The following is a 20,645-nucleotide window of genomic DNA, read 5'->3' as shown; positions in this document are numbered from 1 at the left end:
GATTTAAAAGTTCTCAGACAAGTTATGCCAGTCAATTCAACACATAGTCTTTCTCTGGCGATTACAGCATCACCAGCGAAACGTCGTACTCAATTTGTAAATATTGTGGGTTTGCTCTCTAGCACACCTTTGTATTAGAATTAAGTAGTAACTAATTGGCACATTTTGTTCATGTGCCAAACCTTACCAATTGGCTGTGTCGGGTGTGGGTGGGTTTACGACACATCTACAATTACGCGATCTAACCCAAAAAATGTATCATGAAGTTGTGTCAATACCAGCAAAAAAATGTAGGCCAATATCAAAGTCGCGAATTGATCAGCGATTACAAATTCTGTCATAGCGCTTGCTAAATAAGTTCCATCACAGAGTGGAGTAGTGATTTAACCAACATTTCGTGGCAGCCAACAGCCACCCAGCCACCGGATCGAGTTTCATAACATGTCATCGTGGCCTCCTCCCTTTGACACTGGTGCAGGAGAAACAGAAAGAGCACGGCCTATGGCTGGCCCCGTGGTGAAACCATCGTCTCTAAGGGAGTAAACAGGAAGTGGAAGTCATTTGGCAGCGGAGTGGCAAAAGCCTCCGGGAACACCGATTATGCGTGGCCGTAAATATCAAATGGAAAGTACCGCAGCTGAATATCGCCAGCGTACAGGGACATGTCTGCTTGGAAACATACACACACACTCCCTGTGAAAACAGGCATCATTGCTTGGAAATTCTGTGATTTATGGCAAAAAAATAAAAGTTCAACAATCTAATCAGAAGTGTATCATGGCTCTTTGTAATATGCTTGTGATATAATCAACGTGACTCCTTGCCGTATCGAAATGTTCTGCAGAGGTACGCTATTCAAGTTCGAGTGTGTAAAAGGTGACAGGGACACTGCATGAAAGCAACGGGGATATCACCATCACCCTGGGACAAACTGCTGTGGGGTGGTGTGGACTCACGTCACGGAAAAGGGAGGTGAAAATGCTATTTTATATGCTTCTTTTATGACTCTTGCCGATGACTATATCTACAAGGACATTTCTTCACCGCTAAAAATGTGTGTTCCATTGTGACACCTAAAATTCACATTTAAGAATGTGGATGACCTAAATGGGGTACTAAACATTTTTAAGCAGAACATGAGTTTGAGACTTGGAACAGGAACATGTGGAAAATCTATATGAATGTTTTCGAAGTTAAAACCTCTTCTCAGTTTAATCATTGAGGATGGTGCCATTGCCAGGTAATCCCGTTAAAGTAGTTACACCTGTACAAATACATGGTTTAAAACTAGGGGATGAATTACAGCAACTTCACATGTTGTATTGTTCGTCTCTAAACAGTATTATTTAGACAACGGTAATGCTTTATCCTTGTATAATTAGTTAATGTGCTGGTGCTAGGTGGATTATATGACAGAATCACATGAGGTGGTGGTGGTGGTAGTCGTAGTGACAGCTTGTGGAGGCCTTCATGTAGCAGTGGATTGACCATGGCTGATGATGAATGTTTTCCTATGCAAGTTATCTCACTTTACCTAACACTACACTTTTTTCAGCTTATAATATTTTCTTAATATGTTCTTCACTTCATACGTCAGATTAGCCCAGTTGGCTTCGCTCGGTGCGAAATAAGTTCAACATACATACATAGGAGTGTGTTTACGTGTATAGTATGTGGCACCAAACCAGGGGTTTTGAGATATAAAGGCAGATGGCTCGGAGAGAGGATATTTTAAATAATACAACATGCATAGAATACTTGACCAGAGCCAAACCTGGGATATAGTTTACCCAGAAATTGTAGAAAAACAATTAGCATTTTTTGAAAATACAACAATAATATACCCCAAGGACATACTACAAAACCTTTTTTAAAAAAACGGAAATAGTAATTTTCTTCTCAGTCGATGTATTCATCTCCTTGTATTTACAACATGCATATACATCCAAGGCCACGAAATCCCATGAGTTTTCCCATCATGAATCCTACTGCGCGCAATCGTTAGGCAGGGCACACAGCATGTGACCCTTTTCTGCGACCCACGGACGTCTGGACATTTGTCCCAGCGTTGTCCGCCAGTGCGCCCGTGCGCACGTACGCGAACAAGTAGGACAAAAAGAATTAGGGTAATGGAAAGGGCCCCAAGGCAGGTCGTCAGCATACAAGGGGAGTGCTCATGCCAACTTCACCCCACGCATCCTGTAATTACAACGCAACCAAAGGACCTGTTGTCACAACCCATCCTTCTGTGCCGCTTGCCATGTCTCTCTCTCTCGAGAGGAGCGACTCATGCTTCAGACCTAAACAAATCAGGTATTGCTCTGAACAGTTTATTCTGGTCAATGGACAAAGGGTTTTATTTAGGCCGCGTCTGAGTAAGTGCTACAACCCGCAGTGACACATTAACAGGATGAGAGGCTCGTTTAATGAAAATGTCCTCAAATCTCCAATCACTTAAACTTTATAAAGGCCGCTTACATGAGGAAACCGAAGTTAATTTGATGTTGTAACATAGCTTAACTAACATCGAGTAAAACAAATTTCGTGGGGGTTAATCTGTAACTCACAAGACTCACTTATTACAATTCTAATAAACTTTAATATGGCATGTTTTTTTGCATGCAAAACTACAGCATTCACTTTAAATGTCGATGAAATATTAGTTTATTTTTAATGTGGGAACTTCACCAAATGTACCTACTCCAGTTTACCTTTTCCCAGAATAATTTTTCAACCAATGATGTGGGTTTATCGATTTTAATTGCGGAAGAGCATGGTTGAGGAAATGACTTGTTAAATATCCTCACTTCTGGAGGAACATTCATTATGTACAACGAATGGGAAAAAAATACGCATCCATTCTAGATTTGAAGTTTTCGTGACTGCAAGGATTCATACTCTGTTTTTTTCGGTAAAGTCACGTAGGTAAAAAAATTCACTGGATACAGTAATTTTTCTGTGACGGTTCCACCTGAAGACGGAAGCTTGTGTTGCCTCTGAAACGTCGTGATTAAATTTATTTAATTTTTTTACCTACGTGACTTTACCGAAAAAACCAAAGAGTATAAATACGCATCCGTCGACTATAGCGCATGTTGTGCACAGCATGTCTGTTGTACGTAGCTAATCAGAGCAGTCGGGTTGTGTACGTGCATACTTGACCAGCGTCAAGGTATGGTCTCATTGTTGACTTCATCATGTCTCAAAAACGACAAAAAAGGTTCCGTGCAAGGACCCAGTACGGCAGTGTGTGCACGTGCGACAACTGAAGGCCCATATGGATACTTGCAAAAAAGTGAAACATTGACTCTCTCTCTCCATGCACTTGTGTGCGTGCAAACGTGCAAGGAATCATTGTTGATTTACACAACGATTTACAGTTATTTTAAATGTTGGCACTGGGCTGATAAAAGGCAGCGGAATAATCCCTGTCGGTTGATGCATACGTGCGTGTACGTGGGTGCGAAAGTGATCTAAATGCAATTTCCTGTACACTCCCCAACACTTTTTATTCTGACCTAAATCGGGAACCATTTTAGGAAATTTGCAGATTTACTAAAAGAGTGATTCAAAAAGAAACTGAGGTTGCATTACTTGCCACGGCAGCAGGAAGAGTTTGTATGCTGTTTGGTTAATGTGCAACACAAATGAGCCCAATAGGAGACCCATTACTGTTACAGGCAGTGACAATTAGGTCGACAGGACTCCTCTGAGGCAGCTTGGAAGATGATGGTCAGGCACACTCTGCAGAGCTAGGTGACTAAGTGACTGTCAATACTAAACACCATTTAAGAATCGTTCCTGTGACTATTTTACTCCAAGTTTGGATGAGTTTTGTAACCAGGAAAAGCCACAGACAAAAATAATGGGGACTTTTGTCTCAAATTAAATATCGAACGCAATAACCTAAAGCCAACGTTTTTAACCAAGTAATTCTCTTTATATTTTGGTGAAATATAGTCCGAAACTCTTTATCTGTAACCATATACTAATTCTTATACTCTTCAGCCTCCCAAAAAACAACTGATAAGCACGGTTGAAAATAGTACGCTACGCTTGCTTTAACAATTTGCAGAAAATTATTCTTTTGTTCAACCCGAATAATTTTAAACATGCTACAAAGCAAGGTGACTGAAGGTGAAGAAAACATGAAATTTACTTGTTTGTTTGTAACTTTGAAGTCACCGTTGATTCTGTCGGAACAGAGATGCGTTAACAATCCTGCATACAAATCATAGCTGGGTGAAGCCAAGAGCTCAAAATGAGGCAGTGAAGAGTTGCCCTTTGAGTTAAAAGCATCCCGTTCCGATGCCTTTCCTTTAGAGGTTTCATGGGCATCACACATGAGAAAATGGCTGACTGAATGCAACCTCCTGATGCTCTTTTCATTTGCCACTGAATGGAGCCCCTCGCACAATAAAAGCCTCTGCTGAAACACTAGCTAGCATAGCAGGCTCAAAGTTTGGTAAATGCTTTGGTATATGACAAACTATAACTTACTACACATAAAGAAGCAAATGTGTTTTCCTTCACTTATGCTAGTGGCCTGGTATTTAGAGCACAGAAAATTACACTTGGTTTGTCCACTATTATTTTCTTCTTTCACAAATTAACCACGGTGAACAATGGCCGATCAGACAATGTTAGCATCATAGATTTTACTCGGTGTGTGCAGACAAAATCGATCAGCGCACTGTTCTGCTGGGTCGCACAATAGGGCCCTTTCATGCTTCACAATTGCTGCCACCTTCACATAGCCGATGAGCTTGTTAGCACATCTCCTCTCTAATTCCAATCACGGATGCTACTTATGGGCCTGGGCATGCCAAACTAAAAGTTCAATTGCGAATACTTTGAGCTCTGAATATATAGTTTAAATCGCAGTATACGTTTGTCAAATTCCAGAATTTGAAATGTACCTTTTTCCAAATGTCATTCTCTTCCTGCTGAAATCAATTATATCCATTGATCTACTTTGAGGCGTACAAAATCGTATACTGTAGGATCAGTCCCATCTGAGACATAAAACTACGGAATAGTTAATGTTCATCTTTTATTTTAATACCAAGAGCTGGCTTAGTGAGACATTTTTTGTTATTGAGCGATATCTCCATCTCAATAGGAAGATCATCTTGCCCTGACAAGAATGCCAGATGGGAAATCTTTAAAAAAGGTAATTCACTACTTTTCCCATGACACAACACACAATTCAAGGTCTATTTTTCATTCACGCAAATTAACAGATGGTGCACTTATTGGACATTATTCCCACAATGCCTTTGAACAAGTGCTCCCTGAGCTTGATAGCAAAGTGTGTAAACCACCAACACGATCTTACCCAGTCCCAGTGCCCATGTAAATAAAAAGGCAAATTTGAATTTCACTTCAAGTGGACAACAAACAATATATTGGTATAAAAACATTAGATAACGTCGAAACATCCCAAGTGTGTTGTAGGAGAACTCCTCATATCTGTGACCCCATGACCCCAGATTCCAATGATCTGCGACAGCCATAGGGCAGTGAAAACTCCTATAATCCACGGCTTTCTTCTTCCATTTACGCGCAATTATTGACAATTATTTCCCCCACGGATAAATAGAGAAAAATCGCGGATTATCCGGTGGATAATAGGAGCCATGATATTGGTCCGCCACATCACTGTGGATAAGAGAACGTCCATTGCACACGTATACAGGATCTTTTTTTTGTTTATGTAACATAAATAAGCTTTCTACACCTAAAACTTCCTCTGCAATCAACAGAAACCTCCACAACTTGCCCAAGACACAAGCGCGCCAATGCTAAGCAGATAGCAATGACACCACGGGCAGCAAGAACCCACACATGGCACTGTGCTGACAGATGGCTCATGAAGGTGGCTTTTCTCCCCGTGCCCCATGAAGCCACTTACTCCCACCGTACCTCCCTACCATCCAACGCCTGTCACTCATTCTTTCTCAAGCCTGTATCCAGGGGAAGCGTGCACAATAGCTGGAGGAACCCCAGCTATTTCCCCTTGAAACGACTGAAACCTTCCTTACCTCCCAAGTCCCAGGCACCCCCACCCACTCAAGCTCTAGCCTCATACGTGAAATGCAAATTTTGTTCCCTGGATTGCTGTAAAAAGAGGCTGGATTTAGCGGCGTGTTTGTGTGTGGCTCCTTCGCAAGAAGAGGCATGCTTTGTTCTCAATGGATTGTAGGAGACCAAATAGAGGAATGTAGGTCACCGCTTTTCCTGCACGAGAAGAACAGCGCAGGACTGGGGTGTCCACACACACAGAATTGAGTTCTGCAAAATCTTCATCACTTTCTCACTGATACTTTTAGGGCAGTCTCAAATTATCCCAAGCTACAAAATCTCTACATTAGCTATTATTGAAAATACTTGTTTTTGTATTTAGTTATGATGTATCAAGCAGGGAGTCGTATTTTCACTTTTCAACTGCAAGTAAAGCACTTTAATTTACTCTCCTACGAGTTTAGAACTAAATCAGTTCGCACGTGTAAAGTGTATGTTCGAAGAAAAAAAATGTTCGGGACAAAAAGGACGTTCGAAAAAGTTTAGCCTTAATATTTTTTTAGCAAAATTTGAAAAATACTGCTTGCACTTTCCACGCTTCAGCATTGACAAATAGATATTAATATGACTCAATGGGGTCATAAACGAAACACACATGGAATCACCTAAGCCACATAGCAACTGTATCTGGAAAAAAGCTTAGTCAATTAACAACGAGGGCACTGTAAAGCGGCATGTAAACATGAATCCCGCTCCACGTTTGGAGCTGAATAAGCACATTTTACGCTCTCGTTACTGAGCCCCGCCAGAAAAATATAGTGAACAGGCATTTTATGTCATCGTCATGTTTACCAGCTACCACCACAACATGCAGCAACAACACTTGAGACATTAATAAAACATGGTAAGTTTCGAAGCTTTGATTGCTCGTTTCATCTAGCCAGTACATTATGGCGTCAAGTAGAAGCCGTAGATTTTTGAAGCGGTAGTTTTCAGTGTCGCTCGCAAAAAAAAATGCAATGGCCGTGCAGAGTTTTTTTGAAATTTGTGAGCACATTTCAACACGACCCATCGCGATGAGCTAAAAAGCCTCTTGCCGTGCTCTCCGGGCACTGATTCATCGTGAGCCACAGCCGTATCATAGTTCTGCCGAAAACAGCTGGTCCTGCCCCTCCACACCTCGTTTCCACCTGATCCACGGACGCACAGGCAGAGTGAGTGTGGGATTAGAGGCGAGATTCATCCCAGCACTGCATCACCTGGCACCGAGAAAACTAAGGAGATCAGGGATCACGCAGCTTTGCTGGCTGTGTGAGATTGAATAAGAGCATCCCCCACAGAGAGGGAGGGCTGTGACTGTGACCCAGACCAAAAGCAGCCAAAACACAACCCGCAACAACACAAGGTTCCTTCGCAGGCACATTGTGTGCGTGAATTCCACAAAGGCAAATGTCCCCCGTTATAGCCTGAACAGTGCTGTTAGCGAGCACCTATGAAGGCCGGCACGGCACGTGAGGAAGGTGGGTGACCAGCACCACGCCCGGCCGCCTTTGTCTCCCTAGTGGCGATGTTAACACACTGCTACGTACACAAACACGTACACGGTAGAGTAACTAATATATGGACAGTATAAACAGGACAAAACTGTCTTCTTGGTTCTTTCGGTAAAGTCACGTAGAAGGGAAATAATAAAATAAAAAAATTAAACGTAATAAAATACAATTCTCACGACGTTTCAGGTGAAGAACAGGACTGTCGGAAAGACAGCGTCTGAATGAGCCCTGTTCTTCACCTGAGGACGGCTGCTTGCGTTGTGGCCGAAACGTCGTGAGAATTGTATTTTATTATGTTTAATTTTTATTATTTTATTATTTCCCTTCTACGTGACTTTACCGAAAGAACCAAGAAGATGAATCCCTGCAGTCACGAAAGCTTTAAATCGAAAAGGACAAAACTGGTTTTTTTCACATTTCCAAAGAAACAATCGCTAAAAACCATTCATAATCGCCACTCTGCACTCAAGCAATACGAGTGATCAACTGTGCTGCTGACATGAGAAACGTTAGACTCGTTAAAAAGCTTGAATAGCGTGTGAAGAAAGTGCAGAGTGAACGCGTGGCAGCAGAGCGCCAAGTGGCACTCTAATGAGGCCACTCGGCTACCCCCTTGCCCGTCTCCCCCTGCTTTATCGGTGGTGTGCGGGATGATACATCAGTAGCATCGCATCACTCATTAGAGATCCTACGCAGGAGGCCAACCACCACCAAAACACAGCGAGCGAGCACTCAGTCAAGGTGGGAGCTGAGAGAAGCCAATTGAGAGATTGCGGCAAGCTGAGCGGAGGTTGCCCATTAGTAATGTGAACTGGGGGTTGAATGGAGGGGGTGACAGGGGCCGCTGAGGGTTAGTGAAGAGATAGGGCCCCCCTAGAGAAAAGTCAGCGTAGAGGGGTCACCGAAAGGTAAGGTGGGCCACCAACAGAAAAGGGCATTCTGAGTGGGAGCTTGAGATACGTGGGGGTCAATACGATAAATGAGTGACAGGGACGGCCAGGGGGAAGCAGGGTGAGCCACGGGAGGATGTGGGAGAAAATGAGGACACGGCAGGGGCAAGGCTTGTTCAGGATAGGCAAGGAGTAACGACCCAGAGAGGAGACAAAGTGTCAGGTCACAGTCCCCTTGGTGGTCTACGGAGATGCGCGAGGTCTACCAAGGGGGGGGGTGGTGAAGGCACAGCGTTCATCCACAGACATCGCTATCATGTGGTGACAGCTGAAGCCCTATTGGCACTCAAAAGCAGAGGTTTTAAATATATAGGGGTCCTCCATACTACCCGAACACCTCACCCCACCACTCTCCTTGACCTCTCAAAACTTCTCCCGACCGTTTTACCCCATCGGGTCTCTGTGACCAGCTCACGTCAAGGCTCAACAAGAATAACTCATCCTAAAGGTCTTCCAGGGAACCTCACTCCAATGGTCATCAAGACCATCACATTTCAAGGGTCATCAAGAACAAATAATTCCAATGGGCATCAAGAAGGTCAAATACCAATAATGGTAATCAGAACATCATTAAAATCACGAGGGTCATCAAGATCACCTCATTCCAAGAGTCAAGAACATCACATTTAAATGGTCATCAAGAACATCACATCCCAATGATCATAAAAAACACTTTTTTTATCAAATAAGGCCCACTGAGTCATGTCGTTCTTTTCAGAAGCGACCTGACCACAAATCATAGCTCAACGAAGCGGCTTATGCGTAAGTTTATAGCAGCCAAATACTCTAAACGCATGTTGATCCTAAACGTAGAGGTAAAAACCGGATGACCCGGAGACAAATCCACGCGACCATGAGGAGAACATGCAAACTCCAAATATACAACAAGCGTCAGGGTCGGGATCGAACTCACGACCTCCTGCATATCAGGCGAGGTAGTTAACATCTCCTAGCCACCGTGATGATGAGAGAGACACACAAACTCCAAATATACAGCAGCAGGCGTCAGGGTTGGTGATCGAACCCACGACCTCCTGCACACCAGGCGAGGTAGTTAATATCTCCTAGCCACCGTGATGATGATGAGAGAGGGAGACACACAAACTCTAAATATACAGCAGCAGGCGTCAGGGTTGGTGATCGAACCCACGACCTCCTGCACACCAGGCGAGGTAGTTAACATCCCTTAGCCACCGTGATGATGATGATGAGAGAGACACAAACTCCAAATATACAGCAGCAGGCGTCAGGGTCGGGATTGAACCCACGACCTCCTGGAAACCAGGCGAGGTAGTTAACATTTCCTAGCAAACGTGATAATGATGAGAGAGACACACAAACTCCAAATATACAGCAGCAGGCGTCAGGGTCGGGATTGAACCCACGACCTCCTGCACACCAGGCGAGGTAGTTAACATCTCCTAGCCACCGTGATGATGATGAGACACGCAAACTCCAAATATACAGCAGCAGGTGTCAGGGCCAGGATCGAACCCACGATCTCCTGCACACCAGGCGAGGTAGTTAACATCTCCAAGCCACCGCAGCGCCCCAATCTCAATGTTCATTAAGAACACCTCCATCGCAAGGGCTCAGAGACGACTTACTCTCTTGTATGGTGCCATGAGAGTTAGTTTGCAAGGTGGTTACTGTATTACTGTACAGTAATACTGTACAGTAATACAGTAACCGAGTTCATCAACCCTCGGGGGTCGATACACAAACGAGGGGGTGGGTGGGGAGGAGGCTGGTAAGCAACTTGTTTTTGTGTGCAAGTCAACCGGTGGCTTCCATGTGGGTAAACTCACGGTCGCCGTTCTCTCCAAGCTTATCTGAGATTGTTTTATTAAAAAAACTGATATAGTATTGGCCAGTAGTAACTAAGTTTTTATTTATTTTTGCAACAGAAACTTCTCCACAAATCTGTCTGCCCGCCTGACGATGCCGGTTATTGATTACTACTCGATTGTGTAAAATGATGCCGATTTATTTCTCTCCCAACCACACAACCGGTGTTGCTGTACCAGTAACGAACTTGCCACCACGTTCTGTTGACGCCACGTGTATGTTGACGAGATCAAACACCGCCATCATCACCTCCCCCCCACAACAACAACAACAAACACAGCTATATGATGGCAGATATTTGACGCGAAAGCCTTTACTTAACTTCGTGTTCAACTGGCAACAACATGGACAAGCTCACAAGACAGTGGGGAAGAGGATAGCAGCAGTAGCGATAACAACAACAGCAGCAGCGATAACAACAACAGCAGCAACAACAACAACAACAGCAGCAGCAGCAGCGATAACAACAACAGCAGCAACAACAACAACAGCAGCAGCAGAGGCCACAAAACACGCAAAGTTTGCACGTGTCGTGTGGCCCCACTTACTGCCCCCCTATCCCCGTGATTCGTGCCCCCCCTTACTGCCCCCCTATCCCTGTGATTCGTGCCCCCCCTTACTGCCCCCCTATCCCTGTGATACGTGCCCCCCCTTACTGCCCCCCTATCCCTGTGACACGTGCCCCCCCTTACTGCCCCCCTATCCCTGTGACACGTGCCCCCCTTACTGCCCCCCTATCCCTGTGACAAGTGCCCCCCCTTACTGCCCCCCTATCCCTGTGACACGTGCCCCCCCTTACTGCCCCCCTATCCCTGTGACACGTGCCCCCCCTTACTGCCCCCCTATCCCTGTGACACGTGCCCCCCCTTACTGCCCCCCTATCCCTGTGACACGTGCCCCCCCTTACTGCCCCCCTATCCCTGTGACACGTGCCCCCCCTTACTGCCCCCCTATCCCTGTGACACGTGCCCCCCCTTACTGCCCCCCTATCCCTGTGACACGTGCCCCCCCTTACTGCCCCCCTATCCCTGTGACACGTGCCCCCCCTTACTGCCCCCTATCCCTGTGACACGTGCCCCCCCTTACTGCCCCCCTATCCCTGTGACACGTGCCCCCCCTTACTGCCCCCCTATCCCTGTGACACGTGCCCCCCCTTACTGCCCCCCTATCCCTGTGACACGTGCCCCCCCTTACTGCCCCCCTATCCATGAACGCTCTAACCAGTTAACCCCTTGCCCTGTATCCCCGTGACCCCTACCCCTCGTCCCCCTATCCCTTTATCGGGTACCCCTCTCACATCACCCCCTTGCATCGTAGTGAACTATCCCCTAGCCGCAGTAATCCCATATCACTGTACCCCTACCCGCTATCCCTGCATCCACAATAGGTCGTAGCCCTTACACCCCCCGTACCCCAACCCTATTACATTATCCCCTACACTGCAGTCACACATCCCCGTGTCTCCTATTGCCGTGTAGCCCTGTCCCCTATCCCCATACCAGTTGGCATTGTCCCCTATCCCTCTGTCCCCCATAACTACCCCCCCTATCCCTGTGCCCCCCTATCGCTATACCCCATACCCCCTATCCCTGTGCCCCCCTATCACTATATCCCATACCCCCTATCCCTGTGCCCCCCTATCGCTATACCCCATACCCACTATCCCTGTGCCCCCCTAATCGCTATACCTCATACCCACTATCCCTGTGCCCCCCTATCGCTAGCCCCATACCCCCTGTGCCCCCCTATCGCTAACCCCATACCCCCTATCCCTGAGCCCCCCTATCGGTAACCCCATACCCCCTGTGCCCCCCTATCGCTATACCCCATACCCCTATCCCTGTGCCCCCCTATCACTAACCCCATACCCCCTGTGCCCCCCTATCGCTATATCCCATACCCCCTATCCCTGTGTCCCCCATAACTATCCCCCATATCCCTGTGCCCCCCTATCGCTATACCCCCTTATCTACGTCCCCTGCCCCCCCCCCCCCACGTGCCTCTCCTCCGCCCGTCTTCAAGTTGTCGCTGAATCCGGCGTCTTCTGCTCAACTTGTCGGAGTGGAGCTGCGGGTGGATCTGGTCGAGACCCCCCCTCCTCCTCCTCCGCCGTGGGACTCCCCCAGAGAACCCCCGTCGGTTGTGGGGGGGGGGGTGCCCCCCTTAAATCTCCAGAAGCAACAGGGGAGGAGGTGGAGGAGGAGGTGGTCCCGGCAGGGATAACGGTGCCGAGCGGACGCACCGAGAGGCACCGTTAGTCGCTCCGGGGAGGAGTTGCTCAGGTGCTAGCCCCCTCCTAACACCTCCTTACTCCTCTTCCTCTCTCTCTCTCTCCCCTACAACCCTCCCTACTTACACCACTCAACCCCCGGCACCGGACGAATCCCACCGGTGTGAAGAGCGAACATCGCGGACGGGTGGACGACGACGACGACGCAGCAGCAGCAGCAGCTCAACTCACTCCACTCACCGTGCTTGCGACGAGGGTTCGCCTGCTTCCTGCGCTTACACCTGCGCGGCTCGGCCATGTCTCCGCCTGCTCGGCGACTGTGGTGGTGGTCGTGGTGGTGGTGGTGATGGTCGTGGTGATGATGGGGAGGAGGAGGAGCGGGGGGGGGGGGGCGAGGTGCTGCTTCCTCGGCGCCGCCGCTGTGCGCACTCATCCCGCGGCCCCGTCGCATTTAAATACGCGCCTCCCCCGCTCGGCTCGGCTCTTCACTCCTCTCACTCCACTCACTCACTCACTCGTCCACTCGCTCTCGCTCTCTCGCTCACTCCTCTCGCTCTCTCGCTCACTCCACTCCTCTCTCGCTCGCTCACTCCACTTTTATTAACTCGCACGCGTGCGCGCTCCCTCTCTCTCTCTCTTTTACTCTGACACGCGCTCACTCGCTCACTCACCACGTGCACTCTCACACACACTCACCACGTTCACTCTCACACACACTCACCACGTTCACTCTCACACACACTCACCACGTGCACTCTCACACACACTCACCACGTGCACTCTCACACACACTCACCACGTGCACTCTCACACACACTCACCACGTGCACTCTCACACACACTCACCACGTGCACTCTCACACACACTCACGTTCACTCTCACACTCACGTGCACTCTCACACACACTCACCACGTGCACTCTCACACACACTCACCACGTGCACTCTCACACACACTCACCACGTGCACTCTCACACACACTCACCACGTTCACTCTCACACACACTCACCACGTGCACTCTCACACACACTCACCACGTGCACTCTCACACACACTCACCACGTGCACTCTCACACACACTCACGTGCACTCTCACACACACTCACCACGTTCACTCTCACACACACTCACCACGTTCACTCTCACACACACTCACCACGTGCACTCTCACACACACTCACCACGTGCACTCTCACACACACTCACCACGTGCACTCTCACACACACTCACGTGCACTCTCACACACACTCACCACGTTCACTCTCACACACACTCACCACGTGCACTCTCACACACACTCACCACGTTCACTCTCACACACACTCACCACGTTCACTCTCACACACACTCACCACGTGCACTCTCACACACACTCACCGCGTGCACTCTCACACACACTCACCACGTGCACTCTCACACACACTCACCACGTGCACTCTCACACACACTCACCACGTGCACTCTCACACACACTCACCACGTGCACTCTCACACACACTCACCGCGTGCACTCTCACACACACTCACCACGTGCACTCTCACACACACTCACCACGTGCACTCTCACACACACTCACCGCGTGCACTCTCACACACACTCACCACGTGCACTCTCACACACACTCACCACGTGCACTCTCACACACACTCACCACGTTCACTCTCACACACACTCACCACGTGCACTCTCACACACACTCACCACGTGCACTCTCACACACACTCACCACGTGCACTCTCACACACACTCACCACGTGCACTCTCACACACACTCACCACGTGCACTCTCACACACACTCACGTGCACTCTCACACACACTCACCACGTGCACTCTCACACACACTCACCACGTGCACTCTCACACACACTCACCACGTGCACTCTCACACACACTCACCACGTGCACTCTCACACACACTCACCACGTGCACTCTCACACACACTCACCACGTGCACTCTCACACACACTCACCACGTGCACTCTCACACACACTCACCACGTGCACTCTCACACACACTCACCACGTGCACTCTCACACACACTCACGTTCACCCTCACACTCACGTGCACTCTCACACACACTCACCACGTGCACTCTCACACACACCCACACTCACGTTCACTCTCACATACACCACGTTCACTTTCACCCACGTGCACTCTCACACACACTCACCACGTTCAGTCTCACACACTCACCCACTCTCACACACACTCACCACGTTCACTCTCACCCACGTTCACTCTCACACACACTCACCACGTTCAGTCTCACACACTCACCCACTCTCACACACACTCACCACGTTCACTCTCACCCACGTTCACTCTCACACACACTCACCACGTTCAGTCTCACACACTCACCCACTCTCACACACACTCACCACGTTCACTCTCACCCACGTTCACTCTCACACACACTCACCACGTTCAGTCTCACACACTCACCCACTCTCACACACACTCACCACGTTCACTCTCACCCACGTCCACTCTCACACACACTCACCACGTGCACTCTCACACACACCACGTTCACTTTCACCCACGTTCACTCTCACACACACTCACCACGTGCACTCTCACACACACACTCATGTTCACACTCACACACACTCACGTTCACTCTCACACACTCACCACGTTCACTGTCACACACACTCACCACGTTCACTCTCACACACACACACTCACGTTCACACTCACACACACTCACGTTCACACTCACACACTCACCACGTTCACTCTCACACACTCACCACGTTCACTCTCACACACACACTCACGTTCACATCTCACCACACCTCACCCGTTCACTCTCACACACTCACCACGTTCACTCTCACACACTCACCACGTTCACTCTCACACACACACTCACGTTCACACTCACACACACTCACCACGTTCACTCTCACACACTCACCACGTTCACTCTCACACACACACTCACGTTCACACTCACACACACTCACGTTCACTCTCACACACTCACCACGTTCACTCTCACACACTCACCACGTTCACTCTCACACACTCACCACGTTCACTCTCACACACACACTCACGTTCACACTCAAACACTCAAGTTCACACTCACACACTCACCACGTTCACTCTCACACACTCACCACATTCACTCTCACACACCACGTTCACTCTCACACACACACTCACGTTCACACTCACACACACTCACGTTCACACTCACACACTCACCACGTTCACTGTCACACACACTCACCACGTTCACTCTCACACACGTTCACCACGTTCACTCTCACACACGTTCACCATGTTCACTCTCACACACACTCACCACGTTCACTCTCACACACACTCACCGCTCACTCACTCACTCACACGCTCACCGCTCACTCTTTCACTCACTCACCCTCTCAATCATGTTCACTCTCACACACACTCACCACGTTCACTCTCACACACACTCACCACGTTCACTCTCACACACACTCACCGCTCACTCACTCACACGCTCACCGCTCACTCTTTCACTCACTCACCCTCTCAATTATGTTCACTCTCACACACACTCACCACGTTCACTTTCACACACACCCACGTTCACTCTGACACGCGCTTACCGCTCACTCACTCACACGCTCACTCACATTCACTCATTCACTCACTCACGCTCACCGCTCACTCGCTCACTCACTCACTCACCCTCTCACTCACGTTCACTCTCACACTCACGTTCACTCTCAATCACGTTCACTCTCACACACAACCACGTTCACTCTGACACGCGCTCACCGCTCACACGCTCACTCACGTTCACTCTCAATCACGTTCACTCTCACACACACTCACGTTCACTCTAACACGCGCTCACCGCTCACTCACACGCTCACTCTCTCACCCACGTTCACGCTCAATCACGTTCACGCTCACACGCGCGCTGCCTCGCTCGCTTGCTCACTCGTGCGCTTATCTGATGCACCTTCGCCTGTGCATTGTGGTGTAGTTGCGTGTCTGCCTGTCCACCCGGGTGAACACCTGCCTCGCAGAGGCACCTGCCTGTGTACCTGCTGTCTGATCTGTCTCGTTTAATGTGGCACGCGTCTGCTCATCGGATAATTTGTTAATATTTCTGTTTGATCACCTGTGTGTTTCACTGCTTATATGTCGGATGAATTTGTCTATTCGCCTGCCTATCTCAGCAGACATCTGCATGTTCATCTGTCTGTCTCATTGGGCAGCTGTCCACATCCCGGACCTCTCTTTGTATCACCAGGCCTCTGACTCTGTCTCACTGGACACGTGTTTGTACGTTCACACATCTGACCACCTGTCTGTCCCACTCCCTGCATGTCTTTCTCATCGAACACCTGACTTTGACCATCTACCTGCACCACTGCCTGTCCATCAGTCTCACGAGCCACCTGTCTGCACACCTGTATGTCTATACTCTTTGGTTCTTTCGGTAAAGTCACGTAGGTGAAAATAAAAAAAGAATAAAAATAAAATAGTTTAAAAAAATACAAATAGAAATAACTAAATTAAATCACGACGTTTCGATCTCAACACAAGTAATCATCATCATGTGCGAAACCACAGCGAGAAAAAAACTCAACTCGCTGTAGTTTCACACCTGATGATGATTGCTTGTGTTGCAATCGAAACGTCGTGATTTAATTTAGTTATTTTTTTATCACCTACGTGACTTTACCGAAAGAACCAAAGAGTATGGATCCTTGCAGTCACGAAAACGTCAAACCTGTGCGTCTGTCTTACAGCCGCTCTGTCTCACTCTCTGCTAAAATACGTACCCAACTACTTAAGTTTGTCTATACGTGTATTTGTCTGACTACCTATCTTTTCCATCTCCCTATCCATCCGTCTGCTTATCCATTTATCAACTTGGCTGTTCGTGTACCTGTTCAATCGTTTGTCTGGCCGTTTTATCGTCCATATGGCAACCTACCTGTCAACCTGTCAACCTGCCTATCTACCTATATGACTACTCGTCTTTCAATGTGTCAATCCACTATTCTTATCTTGCACATCTCTCTATATAACTGCCTGCTTTTATTAGTTATTACTTGGTGTGTCTGTCCATCTTGCTGTTCACTATGCTGGCAGTCTGTCTCATATCATCATATATACCTGGCAATTTATCTGCCTGTGTGTGTATTTTACAGTTGTTCCATCGACCTAATCACCTGCCTATGGCATTCCCCTGTATGAACCTGTCCATTTCTGTGTCTGTCTTATCTGTCAGACAGTTCGTATTATGTAATCATGGGGGCAACGATTGTATGGAGAGTACGTATGTTGAACTTCTTTCGCGCCGTACGTAGCCTGCCGTGCTAATCGACGACAGGACTCGGGACCTATGCTAGTAACTTGTGACACATGGGGATGCAGGCAGTGGGACACAGCCTTGCCATGGAGATGAGGAGAGACAACATGGGACATGCATACCCGTATTCCTGTACAGGGGAATTGAGTTTTCAGGTCCATGCGACGTACATCCGTTTCAATACGTGCAAAGCAACAACATCAACATATAGATTTGTTTGTGTTTCTCCCTTGTGATGGGACTTTGTAGGATGAACGTTGACATGTATAAGGGGCACGGGATGACCAATACGGTCTGAATTTGTCTGTAATAAGGTAGGGCACTGATAAGGGTTCATACTCTTTGTTTTTTTCGGTAAAGTCACGTAGGTAAAACAATTAAAATAAATTAACTCACGACGTTTCGTAAGCAACACAAGTCTCCGTCATCAGGTGTAACTGCTCCAGTAAAATTGCTGTAGCGTATGAAGAGAGCTATTCAGAGGCACGTGTTTTTATATAGGGTGCTATGCAGGGAGGAGCCAATGAGGCTGGGGGGGGGGGGAGATAACCATCTCGGTGCAGTCACGAAAACTTAAAATCTAGAATCACTGATAAGGGGTTTGTCAGATATAGACATGGCCACATGGAACCATCTCAATACACTGAGACAAGTAGAAAACAACAGCGTATGGTATGAGGAATGGACACAGGGACAGACACATGGAAATCCTGCCAGAACACCGGGAAATACCACGACACGACCGGTTTGTATGTGTCACGGTGTGTTTCCGATCACATGATCACTGTCAAGTGGTCGTTGAGACGCGAGGTTGTGACATCGGGCACTGAACGCGGAGACGCGAGTCGGTTATTCCTCGGGCAAATCACTGAGTGTGTGGACACATTCCAGGAATGCGTATTTGCCTATTTGCTCTTTGCAATTGTGATTATATGAATAAAATATAACCGAGCCCAATAAAGAATTAAATATAATGGACACTAATTTGCACATTCACATTCTTTAGTAAATGTATATAACTTTTAAAGCAAGTTTTACAACTGCTGCAATATATTAGTGGTTTATGTGCTGTAGAATGTACAATTATAAATTCTATTGGGTTGTTTTTACAAGAGTTATGAATAATTGAGTAAAGGAATGTACGTTGATGTATGAAAATAAACATCGCTAAGAATCAAAACACAGCTCGCATGCATCATTACATGTTAAATATGAAGCAAAAACCAACTTAACTTGAACCTTTTGCCTCCATGGGAAATTGGACACCTTTTCAGGTACGTTTAACATCTTCTAATTCCAGCTTGAAACCACTTCAGAGTTTGTCAATCGGCACAATTATTGACGGCAGACCTCGATCCAAATCACTGAATGAGAGGCGAGCGAGAGAAGCTTTGAGTGCTTTTAGACCACTGGATTTGAGAGTGAAAAGCAACGTACCAATGTGCCCCAAGTGTGTCATCGGCGCATATTATCCTGCTGTTGCATTTGGATCTAAAAGACATTCGCACTGATGAAGAAAATTGAGAACTTTCTGAAAAATGCACGAAGATGAGTGGAGAGGCCGCATGTTTAAAATTACACAAATAGACAGAGTTGCACATGTATCAGAGAACATGCACAAGTTACAGACATCAAGTTAACTTCGTAAAAGCAAGTAGGCTAGAAGCGGAAACACACCACGAGAAGAGATAATGGCCGATGGCTAACACTGATGACGGAATGGCAGCCAAAGGAGGGAACGCAGTCTGACAAGATGACCGCTGTGAAGAGAGACTTATGAGATCAGCTGATGTGCGGGCCCCATATGATTGTGGTTATCGCGCGAGACCATGAGACATGGCGATGACTTGGGGAATCCTGTCAGTCAGCAATGGATAGATCATGACAGATGATGGATTTCAACTTTAACTAATTTATACGAAAGCACAGCAACGAAAAATCTAATTCGGAGGTATACAGCACGAGATGGCAACTCTTAGTCAAACCTTATATTCTACTTTGAAATAAGATCACAGCTGAAGTAACATTATAAATACGTGTATACTCTTCCTGGCAGAAAATGAACATCTTCACATGTTGTCCAACTGCCATTTACTCAGGAAATATAAACTTCAGACGCTGTCTCCCCGACAGACCTGGTCTTCACCTGAGGACGGCTACTTGCGTTGTGGCCGAAACGTCGTGAGAATTATTTGATTATGTTTTATTTTTATTATTTTATTATTTCCCTTCTACGTGACTTACCGAAAGAACCAAGAAGATGAATCCCTGCAGTCACGAAAGCTTTAAATCGAATATAAACAGTATAGTTCTCTAATTTCTCCCGCATAGTGTACACACCGCGAGATTGTTGTGACAACCTGTCCATGTACGTTACACGTGCAGTGCACGGGGGGACGTCACTGAGAACGTGGGCAAGGGCTCAAGGACGCCACGTGAGAGATCGTGCAGCTCCTCCGGGGTGCTCATCCCCCTCCCCCATCTCTTCCGGAGGGGCTGCTCACCTGACCCGGCGCTTGCCTGATGCCAGCAGACCAGACGGAGAGAATCGGGTTTCCTGTCTCGCCATTCCAGCACCCGGCGAGTTCACGGATTCTCCAAGTGCTTATCTGGAGATCGCAAACTTGGCCTCCGCTGTTGCTCGTGGATTGGCACATTTGCAGTGTATCCGGTTACATTATGAGAGTCTAACTTCACGTCGTCAT

General features: G+C 47.5%; 1 pseudogene; it reads right to left on the bottom strand.

Annotated features, from left to right (window-relative positions):
• LOC133345288 (zinc finger E-box-binding homeobox 2-like) overlaps positions 1 to 13,165 on the bottom strand; it is a 46,362-nt pseudogene extending 33,197 nt beyond the window's left edge.
• Between the last annotated feature and the right edge of the window lie 7,480 nt (positions 13,166 to 20,645).

This window comes from Lethenteron reissneri, chromosome 21, assembly GCF_015708825.2.
Source record: "Lethenteron reissneri isolate LAM-NWPU_2019-01 chromosome 21, ASM1570882v1, whole genome shotgun sequence".
In the NCBI taxonomy this organism is placed as follows: Eukaryota; Metazoa; Chordata; class Hyperoartia; order Petromyzontiformes; family Petromyzontidae; genus Lethenteron; species Lethenteron reissneri.
The sequence above is the reverse complement of the archived record's forward strand: the minus strand, read 5'-3'. Positions and strand labels throughout refer to the sequence as shown.